The sequence below is a fragment of the Camellia sinensis genome, chromosome 13 (assembly GCF_055761805.1).
Source record: "Camellia sinensis isolate YWXY chromosome 13, ASM5576180v1, whole genome shotgun sequence".
Taxonomy (NCBI): domain Eukaryota; kingdom Viridiplantae; phylum Streptophyta; class Magnoliopsida; order Ericales; family Theaceae; genus Camellia; species Camellia sinensis.
The window spans coordinates 77,825,890-77,842,962 of NC_138973.1; the positions used below are offsets into that span (position 1 = coordinate 77,825,890).

At 36.6% G+C, this 17,073-nt stretch overlaps 2 pseudogenes; both read right to left on the reverse strand.

The window, feature by feature from the left end:
* The window catches only part of LOC114309679 (ABC transporter C family member 10-like), a 142,134-nt pseudogene that overhangs the window by 96,102 nt on the left and 28,959 nt on the right, over window positions 1–17,073 (reverse strand).
* Window positions 4,665–9,903, reverse strand: LOC114309677 (ABC transporter C family member 10-like; annotated as a pseudogene).

Below are 17,073 nucleotides of genomic sequence, written 5' to 3' on the forward strand. Positions count from 1 at the left end.
TGTCTATTGTGATGCGTCTGGGGATGGACTTGGTTGTGTCTTGATACAAGAGGGAAAAGTTGTGGCCTACGGTTCACGATAATTGAAAACTCATGAGAAAAATTACCCCACTCATCATCTGGAATTAGTAGCGGTGATTTTTGCTTTGAAAATTTGGAGGCATTACTTGTATGTTGAGAAGTTCGAGGTTTTCTCCGATCATAAGAGTCTAAAGTATTTGTTTTCTCAAAAAGACTTGAATTTACGATAACGAAGGTGGATGAAATTTATACAGGATTATGACTTTGAGTTACACTATCATCTGGGGAAGGCCAATGTGGTGGCCAATGGTTTGAGTCAGAAATTTGTGAGTAGTTTGGCAAGTGTGGCCATTCGAGAATGGGTTATGCTCGGTGAAATTAGCAAGTTTGATTTTCACTTGGGTGAGTTCAGTGAGAGTGCTACCTTGTTTACTTTGATTGCTCAACCTACCTTGATTAGTAAGGTCATAGAGGCACAACAAGGGGACCGTGAAGTAGAGTCTATCCGGGTTAAAATTTCTAATAGGAAGGAAGAGAAAGGTTTGAACGTTCACTCGAATCTAAGTGTACGTTACCTAGACCGTTTGTTTGTACCGAAATCTTGTAGAGTGGAAGTACTCCGAAAATTTCACCACTCACGCCTTGTGGTACATCTGGGAGGCACCAAATAGTACCATGATCTTAGTTGTCAGTTTTGGTGGAGGGGTATGAAGCGAGATGTCGCTTTATTTGTATCGAAGTGCCTTACTTGTTAACAAGTGAAGGCCGAACACCAAAAACCAGCAGGTTTGTTACAACCCTTACCGATAGCCGAATGGAAATGGGAGCGTGTTACCATAGATTTTGTAGTTAGGCTTCCTAGAACACAACAAGGCAATGACGCCGTTTGGGTGATTGTTGATAGGTTGACTAAGTTTACCCATTTCATTCCGATGTGCACCAGCGACTCAGTTGAACACTTGGCAGAGTTGTACATTAGAGAGATAGTTCGACTTCATAGAGTCCCTGTGACTATTGTGTCAGATAGGGATCCTCGTTTTACTGCCCGGTTATGGCAAAGCCTTCAAGAGGCGTTGGGAACTAAGTTGACTCTTAGCACCGCTTATCATCCTCAAACTGATAGACAGTCGGAACGTACCATTCAGATTTTGGAGGACATGCTTAGAGCTTGTGTCCTTGATTTTAAGGGGCCTTGGGGAAGGCACTTGCCATTGATCGAGTTTGCTTACAACAATAGTTACCAAGCTAGTATTGGGATGGCACCATTTGAGGCCTTGTATGGCCGACCTTGTAGATCACCAGTTTATTGGGCCGAAGTGGGTGACGCATCGTTACTGGGTCCGAAAATTATTAGAGAGACAACCGATAAAGTTGTTCTTATTCGGAAGAGGTTAGTTACGGCCCAAAACTGACAAAAGAGTTATGCCGATAAGAGGAGAGGACCTTTATCTTTTGAAGTTGGTGACCATGTGTTTCTAAATATCTCACCAAGGCGGGGTTTGATGAGATTTGATAAGAGTGACAAATTATCTCCAAGATTCATTGGGCCTTTTGACATCTTAGAGCGAATTGGGGAAGTGACATACCGGTTAGTTTTACCGCCACAACTTTCGGGAGTTCACAACGTATTTCATGTAGCTATGCTTAGGAAGTATGAACCCGACCCTTCTCATGTGCTTGATTGGGTTGACTTGGAGGTAGATGAGGATGCCCCTTACGAAGAACGATCGGTTCAAATATTAGATACCCGGGAGTAGGTGCTACGGGGCAAAACTATATCGTTGGTAAAGGTGTTGTGGAGATACAATGGGGTTGAAGGAGCGACATGAGAACGGGAGGCGGAAGTCCGCTCTAAGTATCCGGATTTGTTTGAAAATGCTTAAGTTATTTTTCCTTGTAATATTCCCTAGTGTTTGAGGGAAATGTGTGAAAATTGTTGACCACATGTTGTTATGTATGCTGTTTTGTTAAGCATGAAGTAGTTACGAATTGTCATTTCTTTGCTTCATATTTAGGTTAATGTGGACGGTTGTTGTTAATGAGATAACCATGGTGGAAATGGCAACAAAGAAAAAATGGTTGAGAGTTAATATTGTGATTTTAAAATGAAATAGCGTGGTTTTGATCGCTAGAAACCCCCTTTGTTTGGGTAGTTTGATTTGAAATTTTGGGGACGAAATTCTTTAAGGGGGGGAGGTTGTAGCGATCCCGATTTTGACCCGTCTCTTGTGGTGTTTCGGGCTCGGGTTGGTATGGTTTTGAACGGTGTTACGTATCTTAGTTTCCCTGTATTCCCCTTATTTTGGTTATCGGGTTGTAGCGGTGTGTTTGGAACAGGTAATGTCTTATATTTGTATCGGGTTGTAGCGTATCTTTCATGTTTTGCCACTTCGCTAACTATGTCGGGGATCGAGCTGCCCGGTCAGCTCGCGAAGGTCCAGGGGCAACGCCCCTAAAGCAAAAATACAAAATGCATTCAAAGTTGCTTGTCAGCTCGAGCGGCCGTTTATGCACTCACGCAGAGAATGTTTGGTTCTAGAAGTTTGACCTGTCTGCAAAAGTATTGGGAAGGTGTATTCGACGCTCGAGTGAACCATGTTATATCAGTTCATGAATCTGATATTTCAGATCACTTTTGTATCTCTCTCTCTCTCTAAAAACATTTCATCTCCCTTCTCTCTACATTTCCCTACACAAACTAGATCAAAAACCTTGATTTCTTAAGATCCATTTGAGTTTTGCCATTACTTCTTCATCAAAGTGGGTTATTATCTCGAGGGCTTCGTTGTGTGCGGTGAAAATCGAGTTTTGGCATCGTTGATTTTGGGGTTTCATCTCTATTCTTCTTCAAACTTGAGGTAGGGATCTTCTTAGAGTTATATATATATTTTTTGCAAAATCTATATGATTTTCGAAATCATTTTTTGATAGCTTTGAAAATTGATTGTTGATTCAAGAAGTTGAGCAATTTTGAAAGTGAGTTTATGTCTTGTTCTTTTAAAATGATCTTATGGGTTTTGATCTTCGTTGATTGAAGAAAAGATGATTTTGGGAAGTTTTCTTTCAAAAGATTTGAGTTGTATAGTTTTGGTGAGAAAACCTAGAATTTGGGGATTTATTTTAAAGATACTGAAAATCCATTAATGATATTGCTATATTTATTTTGTGTGTCAAAATAAATGGATGTTTGAAAAATTTCTTATTTATATTTATATAAATGATGAATTTCAGGGAATATGAGAATTGTTGTTCATTTTGGAAATTATTGTTCAAAACGTTGAAATAGTTTTGAAATGACCAATTGTTGAGGATACTTGAGAAGAGGGAATTGTGTTATTCCTTGGTTGATGAATTGGAATAAAAGTATTTATATTCATCTTGTGTTATTGGCATATCAATTCATTTGATTACATTAAACTTTGAAAGTTGATTTGAAAACTTGCATTGAGAAAAAAATGTTGAGAAACAAGTTTTCATGGAATGGTTTTTGAGTAAAAACGTTGGTAAGTCTTAATAAGTGGTATAAATGATATTGAATAAGGTGGCCTGAGAGTCCGGGGTGAAAGACCAAAAAGTTGCGCGGATAGGTGTTGAGCCTTCCGGTTAATACCGGTAAAAATAACAAGTTGGTAGTACTTGTATAGTCTACACGCAGACACCGACCTAGGGATTACCAAACTCGTATTTACCGCTCTTGAAATGAATTATTAAGTTTTGAAGAATTGAAATTGCATGACATCATTGAGCATGATGGTTTTCAAAGATGAAGATGTGATTTTCTTTTAAAAGGGCATATCATGGCATGTACATTTCATCTCTTGAGACTTGTATAAAATGTATATACTTTGTTAAGAATTTCTTACTGGGCTTTATGCTCTCCCTAAGGGATTTTTGTGCAGGAAAAGCGTGGTGATGCCTCCCAACTAAAGGCGAGGAAATGTGTGTTGAGAGTATGAAACTCTTATTTTGGTGTGACTCTGTGTATAAGCCAAGGGCTGTATGTGTGTGGGTTTGAATAACTGTTTTGTGTAACCAAGCTCAAGGCTTGGAAACTTGTAAACCCTTGGGGGTATTTATTTGTTTATTTACTTGTTATTGGATTAATGTATTGTTGCATGAAGAACTATTTTATCATGTAATGTAAGTTTGGAGATTTATATTCGGTTTTCCTTGAAAGAGCCATGATTGTTGTATTATCATTTGGCTTAGAAATTTGGGGCCTTACAAATTTCAAAAAATTCATTATGAGTTTAGCCAAACTTTGTGATCTGCCGAGCATTTGAGAAAATCCATTGCTGGAATTCTGGAGAGGCACACAAGCAAAACAACATCAAACATCTATTTTGCATTCTGACTTCCCAAATTCATTTCCAAAACTACAACTTCAGAATCACATGCATATATATATATATATATATGAATTTTTATGTAATTTATTGTGTATGAGATTGAAGATGTAAAATCTCAAATCAATAAGACAACAAAATTTCAAATCGTATCAAGACCTAGATCAATAAAACAAAAAGACACAAATATCAATTTGTGAGGAATAGATGGTGCAGAGTAGCTTTATTTTTTTCACTAAATTGGCAACAGTACAAATCATCCCATAGTAAAATACCGTCTTAGTTAGTAGCAAGCTTGCTACAAATCTTCAGACTTCCCACCGGAATTTCCAGAATGGGACCAATACTCATTAACAAGTTGCCCAAATAGTGAGCCCTCTTTGCTCATGAGCTTCGTTGGTTCATCATACTCTACTAATTGTCCTACATTTGTAAATAAACAAGAAAAAAAAATTGATTGTATCACTTATAAATTTTTGATAAATAATGGTTCATATCAATATAATCAGGATATGAAGTTGACTTACCATCGCTAATAGCAAGCACCATTGTGCAGTCCATCACAGTTGGTATTCTGTGGGCTACTGCGATAACAGTGCAATCCTCAAATTCTGTCCTTATGATTTTCTGAATGATAGAGTCTGTTGCATTGTCAATTGAAGCAGTGGCTTCATCAAGCACTAGTATCTTCCTTCTCTTCAATAGTGCACGTCCCAAACAAAACAACTGTCTTTGTCCCATGCTCCAGTTTGATCCATTTTGCATAACTATAAACTGCTTTGTTAGTCCAACGAATTGTATATATATGTCTATCTATACTATTTGCAACTTACCTAAGGAGTACAAGCCCTCTTCTTTCTCTTGAATAGCCTCCCGAAGCTGACATTTTTCAAAAACCTTCCACACATGATATAGCAATGGTTTCAATTAGTCCAAGCAAGTTTAGTTGCAAATTAAGTGTGATAACATTTAATTTTCTAATTAACTATTGCATTTGTATTTTAGATCCACAATTTAGCTAAAAATTTGTTTGTTTGCACCATAATTTAGATTTAATAAGTAGCAGAAACCTTACCTCCCATATTTCTTGATCCATATGCTCTTCTAAAGGGTCTAGGTTGTATCTCATGGACCTACTAAAGAGAGTTGGATCTTGGGGAATGACACTGAAGTGTGATCTAAGGTCATGAAGCCCAATTGTACTTATATTTAGGTCATCTATGACAATCATTCCCTCTGTAGGTTCTACCAGGCAAAACAAGGCACTGATCAAAGTTGTTTTTCCACTACCGGTCCTGCCAACAATTCCAATTTTGTTCCCTCCTTCAATTATGCAGCTAATTCCTCGAAGTACTAGAGGTGCATTAGGCCGACACCTAACTTGCTTAAGTACCATTTTTTTACTTTAGCATACTATACTATACATAAAAAAGAGATTACATTAATTACAATAAGGGTAAATTACACTAACCTTCTAAGAGAGTTAGAGAAAACATAGTAAGCCTTAAAAGGTTAATATAATGACATTGTGCTCCCTTAAGATTTTAATTTATATAACACTTAGCTCAATTTTTATCAGAAATTCATTTGCCATATAGATGAAAAAGGATGTTTTCATCACTTTCACATTGCAATATATCTTACTTTGTTTATCTTTGTATCTTCACACTTTACTTAAAAGGAAACTGATGTAATTGTACTAAAATTTAGGACTTGCTATATTTTCTTCGAACCTCAGAGAAGCCTAGTGTAATTTACCCTTACTATAATAAAATATTTACCTTCAAATCATGTATCTCAACTCTACCAATTTCTGGCCAGTTGAGGGCAGGTCGATTGTCTTGGATTATTTCAGGGGCTTCACTATGAATATGCATGTACTGTTCTAGCCTTTCTACGGCAATAATTAAATTTTCCAACAGACATAGGGTTTGGACAGAAAAAACAAGAGTTGCGTTCAGTGAAAAACCATATGATAGAGCCATTCCGATAAATCCTGTCATCACAACATTAATAACCAATTTGCTCATTAGACAAACAAACAATTGATCATTATATTCATATAATATGTTTTCATATTCATATATCATTTAGGTGAACTTAAAGAACTCTTTTACTTTGTCAATTGTTCCCTTGAAATGATTTTTATGCGTACCTATTAGACACTAAGCGCAAGTTTTTGAACATATAACTAAAAAGCTATAAGGTCATTATGAAAAAGTCAACTATTCTCTATATTTTTCTATACGTTTTTTTGTAAAAAGTCAAAAAGTTAACTAAAATAGCTGGTTCCCAAAACAACCATAAATTATCCGACTTAAAAAATAACTTCTATGAAAATTATGCCAACCATTCTAGGTATATACTAGAGCTATATGAAATTAAGAGAAAATGTCATACAGAAAATTAATAATGATCTTTAACCTGATTTAGAAGCGCCATAAGAATGCAAAGTCATGGAAAGCACTGAACCCGACAAAACAATTACATTTAGGATTTCCAGGCATTGGATCAACCACTCATTTGTTGAAAATTTGTGGAAGAATGAACTTGCATATGCGTCAACAAGCTGCAAATACTTTGAAAAGAATCACTCTTCCTCGCCAAAAGCCCTTATGGTCACTGCTCCAACATTGGATTCAGCAAGATAGCTTGCCATTGAAGACATAGTTATGCCATTAATTCGCACCCGCTCTTTGGCAGAAGTAGAGTAAAATCTCTGTTTTGTAAGATAATACACGTAAGCAAATAGTAAGTTGGTTTGAGATGCGATAGAAAAACATAGAACTACTGTGATTGGTGTATTACCTGTAACAGTATGGTTATATAAACCATGGATATGATGACAATCAAGATTGGCCAGGTAAGGAAAACCAATACTCCCAAGGTAAAAATTGTGTTCCAGGTTGACGCTATACTCAAATTGATATTGAAAGCCAATTCAAGGTCAACAACACTCAGATCAGAAGATACCTATGTAAGTATTAATAATACATGTAACCATAATAATAATGCGGAATTAAACTTAACAGGATCTTGAATTCAATATAACTCAAGAATAAAACGAACATACCTTTGTCAGCCATTGAATTAGAGAAGTTGAGAAAATACCCCTTAGAGTTGAACCTTTAATTCTTGGCTCACCTTCTTCTCTCTGTTTTTCTTAATTACGATGACTATAAAACTTAGAGTGATGGAAAATACTTATAATATGAAAGGCGAGTCACCCATCCTTATATAGAGGAGAGAAGAGGGCCAGATAAACTCTATCAGAAGAATTTCTAATCCATCAAGGTTTCCTTCTTATCTTAGAAGAGTGATTATATTAAAATTCTAATTACTGAACTTTATATATAATATTGGATTTATCTAATTGTGGAGTCCAAATAAATTAAAACATGTAAAAAATATGTAGGCTATTGGGCCATACTAGAAAATAAACTCAACATTCTCCCAATTGGCCCATTAAGCCGATTATGATGCAATTATGAGTTTTTTTTTTTTTTTTTTCAAAAATATGCAACTTATAAAAATTTTTGACTCATTGGATTCCACACTAAAAACTTTGACACGTGATCATGAATTTTAAAAATAGCCAATAAGTTCAGATATATTAGAAACTATAATACTGTGATTACTTCAGATCACCAACGTGAGTCATAGCAGTTATATAACATTTATGTCATATTTCCTTTTATGCACTACACCATCGATAACCTTCACCAACCCAGTCCATTATCGGGATATATAATTATTTGCCTGAAAGGCCCCTGTAATTTGTCTTGTTAAGACATTTCCTGTTTATCAATATTCTATTTAATGTGTACACACACTTTTAGAAACAGAAAAATTAAAAACAAAATTATTATTGTGCAAATAGTGTCAAATAAAAATAAGCACTCAGAATTAACCATACACATCAAGGGTTGCTTAAAAAACTCATCCTGATAACATGCTCTTTGTATGTCTTTGGTGGCAATCCCTTTGTGAATGGATCAGCAATCATAAGAGAGGTGCTTAAGTTTTCAATTAACACTTGTTGTTTCTGGACTCTTTCTCTAACAACTAAGTACTTTACTTCCATGTGTTTAGAACCACTGGAGTACTTTCCATTCTTAGAGAAGAAAACTGCTGCGGTATTGTCACAATATATCTTCAGCGGCCTGGCAATTGAGTCAACAACACCAAGTCCTGAGATGAAATTTCGCAACCATAAAGCATGATTTGTAGCCTCAAAGCATGCCATAAACTCAGCCTCCATAGTAGATGAAGCAATAGTGGACTACTTCACACTCTTCCATGAAATTGCTCCACTAGTTAGAAGAAAAACAAAACCTAATGTAGATTTTCTACTATCAAGGCAACCAGCAAAATTTGAGTTTGAGTATCCGATAACTTCCAACTGTTCTGATCTCCTATAGGTGAGCATATAGTCCTTTGTTCCCTAAAGATATCTCATAACTTTCTTCACTGCTTTCCAATGTTCCATTCCAGGATTACTTTAGAATCTTCCCAACATTCCAACTGCAAAACTAATATCTAGCCTGGTACATGTATGGGCATACATCAGGCTCCCTACAACTGATGCACATGGAATGTCCTTTATTTGTTTTCTTTTCAAGTCATTCCTTGGACACTGTTTTTCACTTAATTTATCATCCTTCATGATGGGTGCATCACCGGCTGAACAAAACTGCATATTGAATCTCTCCAAAACACGATCAATATATCGTTTTTGAGATAGTCCTAGCAAATCCTTGAGATCGATCCCTAAAGATCTCTATGCCAATAACATAGTTTGCCTCGCCCATATCGACCATTTTAAAGTTCTTGGAGAGATATTCCTTGGTTTCATGCAATAAGCCAAGGTCATTACTAGCTAACAAAATGTCATCCACATATACTACCAACATAATGAACTTGCTCCCACTAACCTTCAGATATATGCACTGATCAACTACATTTTCCTTAAATCTGAAAGAGGTAATGGTATCATTAAACCTTAAATAGCATTGCCTAGAAGCTTGTTTAAGGCCATATATGGATTTCTTTAATTTGCAAGCTAAATGTTCTTTACCTTTCTTTGCAAATCCTTCAGGCTGCTCCATATAAATTTCTTCATCCAAATTCCCATTTAAAAAAGCAGATTTCACATCCATTTGATGCAACTCTAAGTCATAATGAGCTACCAATGCTAGGATGATTCTAAGCGAGTCCTTCTTAGATACTGGAGAGAAGGTCTCTGTATAGTCTATGCCTTTTTTTTGAGTAAAACCTTTGGCAACAAGTCTGGCTTTAAATCATTCGATATTGCCTTTTGCGTCACGTTTGGTCTTGAAAACCTATTTACACCCGACCTTTTTGCAGTTATGAGGCAATTAGACGAGATCCCAAACACTATTCTGTTCCATGGATTTTAACTCTTCATTTATAGCATTGACCCATTTAAAAGAATGATCACTATTCATGGCTTGTGAAAATGAGACTGGATCTTTGTTAATCCCAATATCAAAATCAGATTCCTGTAGATACACCATGTAGTCATCTGAAATGGCAGGCTTTCTTTCCCTCTAAGATCTTCTCAGAACTGCCGATTGTGGTGCTTGCTGAAATAAATATGAAAATTTAAATATTTCATTTCAATTTTTATGCCACAGATAGAAGATGAGTGGGAGAGAGGAAAAGAGACCCAAAACAAAAAAAGAGATAAGATTATTATATCACTTAACAAACTGTGATAGGATGAATTATAATTATGAATTTCATAAATAATGTAATTATACTTGACCGAATGTATTATTTTTGTAATTTTAGAAAATTCATTTGTTTTAATTTTACCAATTGAATTATTATATATCTATTTGTTATATAATACTTAGAACAAAACAATAATAGCAATAAAAAAATAAAAATTGTGTAACTCATGCCATGTTTGTGATGTTATCTTTTTGATTAAAAAGTCAAGAAACTGAATAGTGCTAAAATGCATTTGGCATGTACCCAAAAAAAAAAAAGGGGAAGGGGGGGGGGGGCGCCTAGGAAATCTTTATACCAATTTGAAAAGACAACAATTCTTGTGAGTGAGTGCATAAATGTTTACATCTTTGGAAGGGTAAAATGTAAAAATTTTAAGTAACAAACAAAAATATGATGTCACTTATTTGCATTTTCCCATACAATTAAAAAACTATTCCATAAATACATTAACATTTTTTTTTAATCTCTTAAAAAAGGTGAAAAGCCACTTAAAAAGCTACTTTCAAGTACTCTTTTAGTTAAAAAAAATAATAAACATAAAAATTACTTAATCTTATTTAATTTTTACTAAAAATTATTTTTAATTAATTAACAAATAAATTTATCAATCATTGTTTAATCTTGTGCATAGCACGGATTATATACTAGTATTAATGCATGCATTCAATGACTATACATTCTAAATACATATAATTATGTGGAAATATAATATAAATAATATAATTACTTTTTTAATCATTTTCAATAATATAATTATATATATATATATATATATATGTATTTTCAGTTGGTGGTAATTAACAATCTAATCTAATATGTCTAATGTTTTTAAGGACACTCGGTCCAAAAATCTAAATTTCAATTTTGTTTGCCAAAATATCCAGGCGTTGAAACACTTTGTCCAAAAGGACAAACTCAAGCAAAATGATCGAGGCTTGAGTTGGACACAATCTCTTTAAAGTAGATTTCACATTTACTCTGGTGCTTCGAGATTTAACAGTGTCTACTTTTGAGGATACAACGACTAATACTTGATTCGCAGCACTACAAACTCAAGTCTGGCAAACCAAAACTATGTTGCAACTCTCTCTTTCTCTTCCTAAGATTAAATGCAAAATAGATGCAAAAGACACAATATGACGAAGAAGAATGAAGAAATGTTGAAGAAAATTGGTTGGAATGGCAGGCTATTTGTAGCCAACCATGCATCTATTCAGGTAGGCCTTGGTAGCTGTTCGGACATGGCTAGATAGTTGCGACCGGAACAATACTGGTTCGGAAAGGAGGAGACTTGAAAATTCATAAATTTGAATTTTAAAATTTGGTGTAAAATTTGAATTATTTCCGTAAGGGAAAAAAAAATTCCCACAAGAATTTGAAAAAATTCAAACGAATTTTGTTCAAAAAATTAAAGTTAGGACCCGACTCGACCCACACCACGCACCCACGCTCGGCTGGTCAGACAGCGGTGGCGGCACGCACGTGCGTGTGTGGTAGTTTTGGGCCAAGCCCACTTCATCCATAATTCCCCTCCTACAAAACTTGGGATGCCCCTTGAGGCCCATCCCAAGTATGGCAAGCTAGAGTATATATACTCATATAAATCCTTAAGCCTTTTCTATGTTGGACAAGCACATTTCACAAATGTGTAGCAAACCTACCTAAAGCCATTTCCATGAACCCGAAAATGCACGTTGAATTCTCATTCATCCGGAAATAGTTTTGAGCAACCAAATTCATGATGTTATTCACTACGCGACATTAAACATGAACCCAATTAGAAAAGTTAAAAATAACGCATGGGTCCTACCTTAATTAATGCTCAAAGTTAGCAAAAAATAAGATATTACAAAGCCATTTCCAACAAGACATACCAAAAGATATGGCTTACAGTATACTCAATATCCAACAATACTAGAAACAGTGATGCAAATTGAATATAAAAGACTAAAAATCCATGAGTGGATATGCCTTTACTCTAGGAGGCAATGCAGTCTCTTAGAAATTATCCAAATAAACATACATTAAAAGGTCTACAATGGAATCTAAGCATCATATAAATTGATGAAGAAGTAGAGTGGCTTCGAAATTTTCTAGAAGAGATTCTAGAGTGCCCTAAAAATGTGCTAACTATATGCTTTCATTAGTGAATTAGAAATAGGACAGGCACAAAGTGTGATGTATAACGAAAAGTCTAGACATATTCGTCAAAGACACAATACTATTAGACAATTACTTTCACATAGAATTATTTCCATTGAGTGTATAAAGCTAGAGGATCCATTGAATAAAAGGCTAGCCAGAAAGAAATTGTATTATTTATCAAGGGAAATGGGATTTAAGCTTATTATTTGAAGTCACCATAATGGCAACCCAACTTAATTGATTGGAGATGCCAATTCTAGTTCAAAGGGGCAACTGAATTATGGATGACTCCTGTATCACTAAAGGAAATTATCTCTTACCCAAAGATTATCTCCTACCCATTTCTATGATAAAAAGAGTGATACATGTAGCGTTTGTAGGGTGAGCTTTGCTCTTAATGACTCTTATAGCTTGAATGACAGTGCCGCTTATCCCTCACCACCGCTGCTTTCCCCTTCCTCTCTCTCACACACGATGGATGTCGCTTTCGCTGCTCTCTCACCGCCGCTACTTTTGCCTCTCTCTCTCACTCTCTCACACACGACGCCAATGGCTGTCGCTCCTCCCGCACCGCCGCTCGTGAACAGATTGTGACCATTGCCACCGATCACTGATCTGAACAGATCGTGAACCATGATCGTGAACCGTTGCCACCGATCGTGAACCGTGAAGCTCTCTGAACAGATCTGAACAGATTGTTGATGATGCTGATATATATATATATATATATGTATGTATATGTCTGTGTGCATGTGAGATGAACAATCTCAGACCTCTCTCTTTTTTTTCTTTTTTATGTTGTTGTTGATGATGATAGATACAATTTCAGATTTTTTTTTTTTTTTTTTTTTTTTTACAGTTGTTGATGATGATTGTTGATGGAATATACTGAAAAATAGATTAAAATTTTTTTTTGTTGTTTTTTTGTGTTGAACAAATATACTGAAAAACAGATTAAATATAAATATATATTTTTTTTGTGTGTTGAACAAAATTATAAAAAAAAAAAAACAAACAAACAAACAAACAAGTTGGGGATTTTTGAGGTCGGGGAAACCCGATCCCCGTTGGGGGGCGGGGGCGGGGGGGTTGATGGCATCCCCGCCAGGGAGGGGGGGCGGGGACAGGGAATTTTTTGCCATCGGGGATCGGGGACGGGGAGTGTAATCCCTGGCCCCGCCCCGCCCCGTCCTGGCCCATTGCCATTCTTACGTATGTCCGATAGGCCTTTTACTAGGGAATGTTCAAAGTCAAAAGCTACCTATCTCGATGCGGTGTGTTACCTTTATGTACTCTATCTTAGCCTGCATGTTGTTACATGTCTATTGTCGTCATTTTCCATTCATGTGAGGATTATTGGAGAAATGGTTTGTAAAACCATAATAAGTTTTGGCTGGTTGTTTGTGAAACCATAAGTTTTGGCTAGTTTGCGAAACCATGAATTTTGGCCAACTTTAAGCCTAATTTGAGATGAGATCTAGACACCGATTAAGGTGTGTTCAGGTGGAAACGCATTATTTTTCGAGTGGTCATTCACTTCCTATATATAGTTGTTCAAACCATTTTCTAAGCCAATGCGAAATTGACTCCGAAAAAGGCTTCGATAACACAATAATTGAACAAATTCAAATTTGAATTCATCTCTGGTTTCGTCCAAAGACTTCAAAGTGTTCTAATGGAAATTTAATTTCAATTGTGATTTAGTTTCTTCTCCTTCTAGGAGCATCTATCAAATTCTTGATAGAGGTTCATACGATGAAGATCGGTTTTATAGTCGAATTTGAAACAATGTGTTCACCGCGTTTCAGGCGTATTCTCAAAGATGAATCGCTGAAATTCGAACAGATCTATGGCTGTTCGCAATGCCATCTCAGAGTCTATAAATACCCCACTCATCCTGAGTTGTAGGATATAGAAATTCGAATCGAGCTAGAGAGTTTAGTCTCTTCAATTTTGAAGTCAAAAATTGCTCTTCGTTCTTGGTGTTTTTTACGTAGATTTCTGCATTAGAGAGTCTTTGAGTCTTGGGGAGAGTACAACACAAGTTTGGTTCTCCATATCTGAGATCCTTGTGCTACGATCTTAGATTCTAGTCATTGTATGCTAGGAGGTTGTCTCTAATAACCGGAGCACCTTGGTGAGGGCAAATTAAACCTTCAGAAAATTGTGACCAACACAAATCTCGACTAATTTCGGTATTGTACTATTTTGTGTTATAATTTCTTGTTTATGATTTTAGTATAATCTTCCTACATATTTGGTTGAAGTAGCATTGTTATGGTTTATTGCTCTGTTTTTTTCGGAAATAATTTTAATATTTTTTTTTCTTTTTTTTGCTTTATTTTAATTATAAGTTAAACCCACAATCACCGATTCACACTTATATCCACTTTGTAAGTAAATTAAACTATATCATTGATAATAACTTCTGTATAGGGATATGAATCAGCGAGATAGTGGGATAGGTGAGAGTGTAGTGTATGACAGTCTTGGAGAGAGAGAGAGACCAATTGTCTTCGGGAAGAGGACGAGACTTGTATTGGTAAGATAAGGGTTCAGATGAGAGAGAGAGTTATTGGATGATGATGAATTAATGGAGAAGAGAGGAATTATAATATTAAAAAAGGGATTACAAGGCTCTCTCATCGAGCCACACATGTTGGTAAAATTAAATCATTAAAAAAATGAGATATTGATGTTTCAAAATGATAAGTTAAAAACTCACCAACTAAAGATATTGGGTCCCGTGAAAATTATACTTAAATAAATATTTTTGGTTGGTCAGTCGGATTTTAGTCGGGTAGAGCAATGGGAATCCGATGTTCGAACCACGAATCATTTTTTTTTAATCAACACCTGCAGCCAATAGAGAAGTCTTGATAAAAGATAGCGAGTACAAGTAAAGAAACAATACTTGTTAAATGTTATTCAAAGAATTTTTATAAAGTGCCCATTGGCCAAGATCACAGTAAAAGGTGAACTCCGAGGTAAGTTGGTTCGAGGTGACCAACTAAGGTTGCACTTGAGATGAAGCGGATCCGAGATGATACATGTCAGATGTGTTCTAACCCGAAGTGATTACACAGTTAAAGTATACTTGGGAGATGTACAAAAATATTCCAAGTATGAAAACAGACAAGACAGTAAAGACAGAGACAAACATTCAACACTTAGTCAAAAAGAGGATTTGCATTAAAAAAGACAACTTGTTCAGATACAAAAGAAGGCACATCGGCCAAACAAAGAGCAAGCATTGTTCACAAGCAAAAAGATTACAAGTACTGAAAAGAAAAAATTTCAAAGGAAAGAGGAAAAAATCCCAAGTACATGAGTCTCTAATGTTTTCCACAAACTGTCTTGCCTCGGCAATTGGCGGTGTTTCAACCTCGGCAATTAGCTGGGCAGATTTGTCGTCCTAAATCTTGGCGTCAATCTCTAGTAGGGTCTCGCCAAGGCTTTTCTTGGTGGCCTGGACCTCAGCCTCAGAAGTTGTCTTTTTGGGTGAGGCACTCTTAGGGACCTCGTCCTCTTCCTCTCCAATCAAGTCCAGGACTTGATCATTGAGGGCGGGGGACTTGGCCATTGCATCGACCTCAACCTCAGTTGCGGCTTCAACTTCGGCCTCGACCTCGTCTTCGTCTTCGGCCTTGGCCTCAGAAGTATCAGGAATAGGGGGAAAGGGAACTTGCAATTACGAAATATCTCGGAGATGAAGGATAGATAGCTTATTCAGTGTTGCCGTCCAGCCGAGGTAATAACCTCTGTTGCAGGCTTGGTTAACTTGGGCTTTGTAGGCATCATGCACATCAGCTTGACCTTTGGCATAGGCATTTTCATCGGCGGCCTTGATCTCAACCTCTTTGCTATCCAGAGCCTCCTTGAGCTTTTCTTCAGATTCAACAACTTTGACCTCGGCAACCTTAGCCTTGGCCTTGGTTACTTTGGCAGCAGACTCAGCTTCTTCGGCTTTAGCCTCAGCCTTGCCTTGAGCAGTCCTGGCAGACTTGGCCTTATCTATCAGATTTCGTTTGTTGGCCACGGCCTGATTGAGAGAAGAGATAAGATTGGAAGCTTTCTAAGTCTTTTTTACCAAGTCCTTCTTTATTAACTCGGCCTTGATTGCATAAGAATGCGTATCCTGGATAGCCTACAAGAAAAAGAACAAGTTAGGAAACTTTGGTTAAGTATTGAAAAAACAAAGCGGAAATGAAAGAAAGAAAGTTAAGCAATTTACCAAAATTGAGTGTTGCATCATGAGCATAAAGTTCCCGTATTCATGCAACTTGGCCATTTGGTTCATATTGGCTAGAAGTAGCACAGCCGTAGAAAGTGCAGCACCGACCTCCACACATTCTATTGCACTATCTCCAGCTCTTAGCTGTTGGTCATCGACCATGACCTCGGGGGCCCAAGTCTAATCACAAAGAAAAACTGCTACCTTTCTTTGGGATATCAGATCTCGGCTTCTTGGATAGTGAGGCGTTAGAGGATGCGGCATCAGCTGGCCTCTTTTCGGCATCAACCAGTTTCGATATCGGTACAGAATCCTCAAGATTCAGAAGGAACTTGAGTTATTGTAGCCGTAGCCTTGGCCTTCTTCACTTGCTTTAGCTTTCACTTGGACTGGGATGGAAGCAGGGGCGTTTGAGACACAACATTGGCGTTGGCGCTAAGCTAGTAGAATGAGTTGGGCAACTGCAGAAGTCGAAAGCTGCTCTATGGGATCAGATGTGGAGGCTTGGTCTTGCCTCATGGAAGAAGTAGCAGGTGGAGTTGATGCATATGGAGAAGTCTCGCTTCGTTTG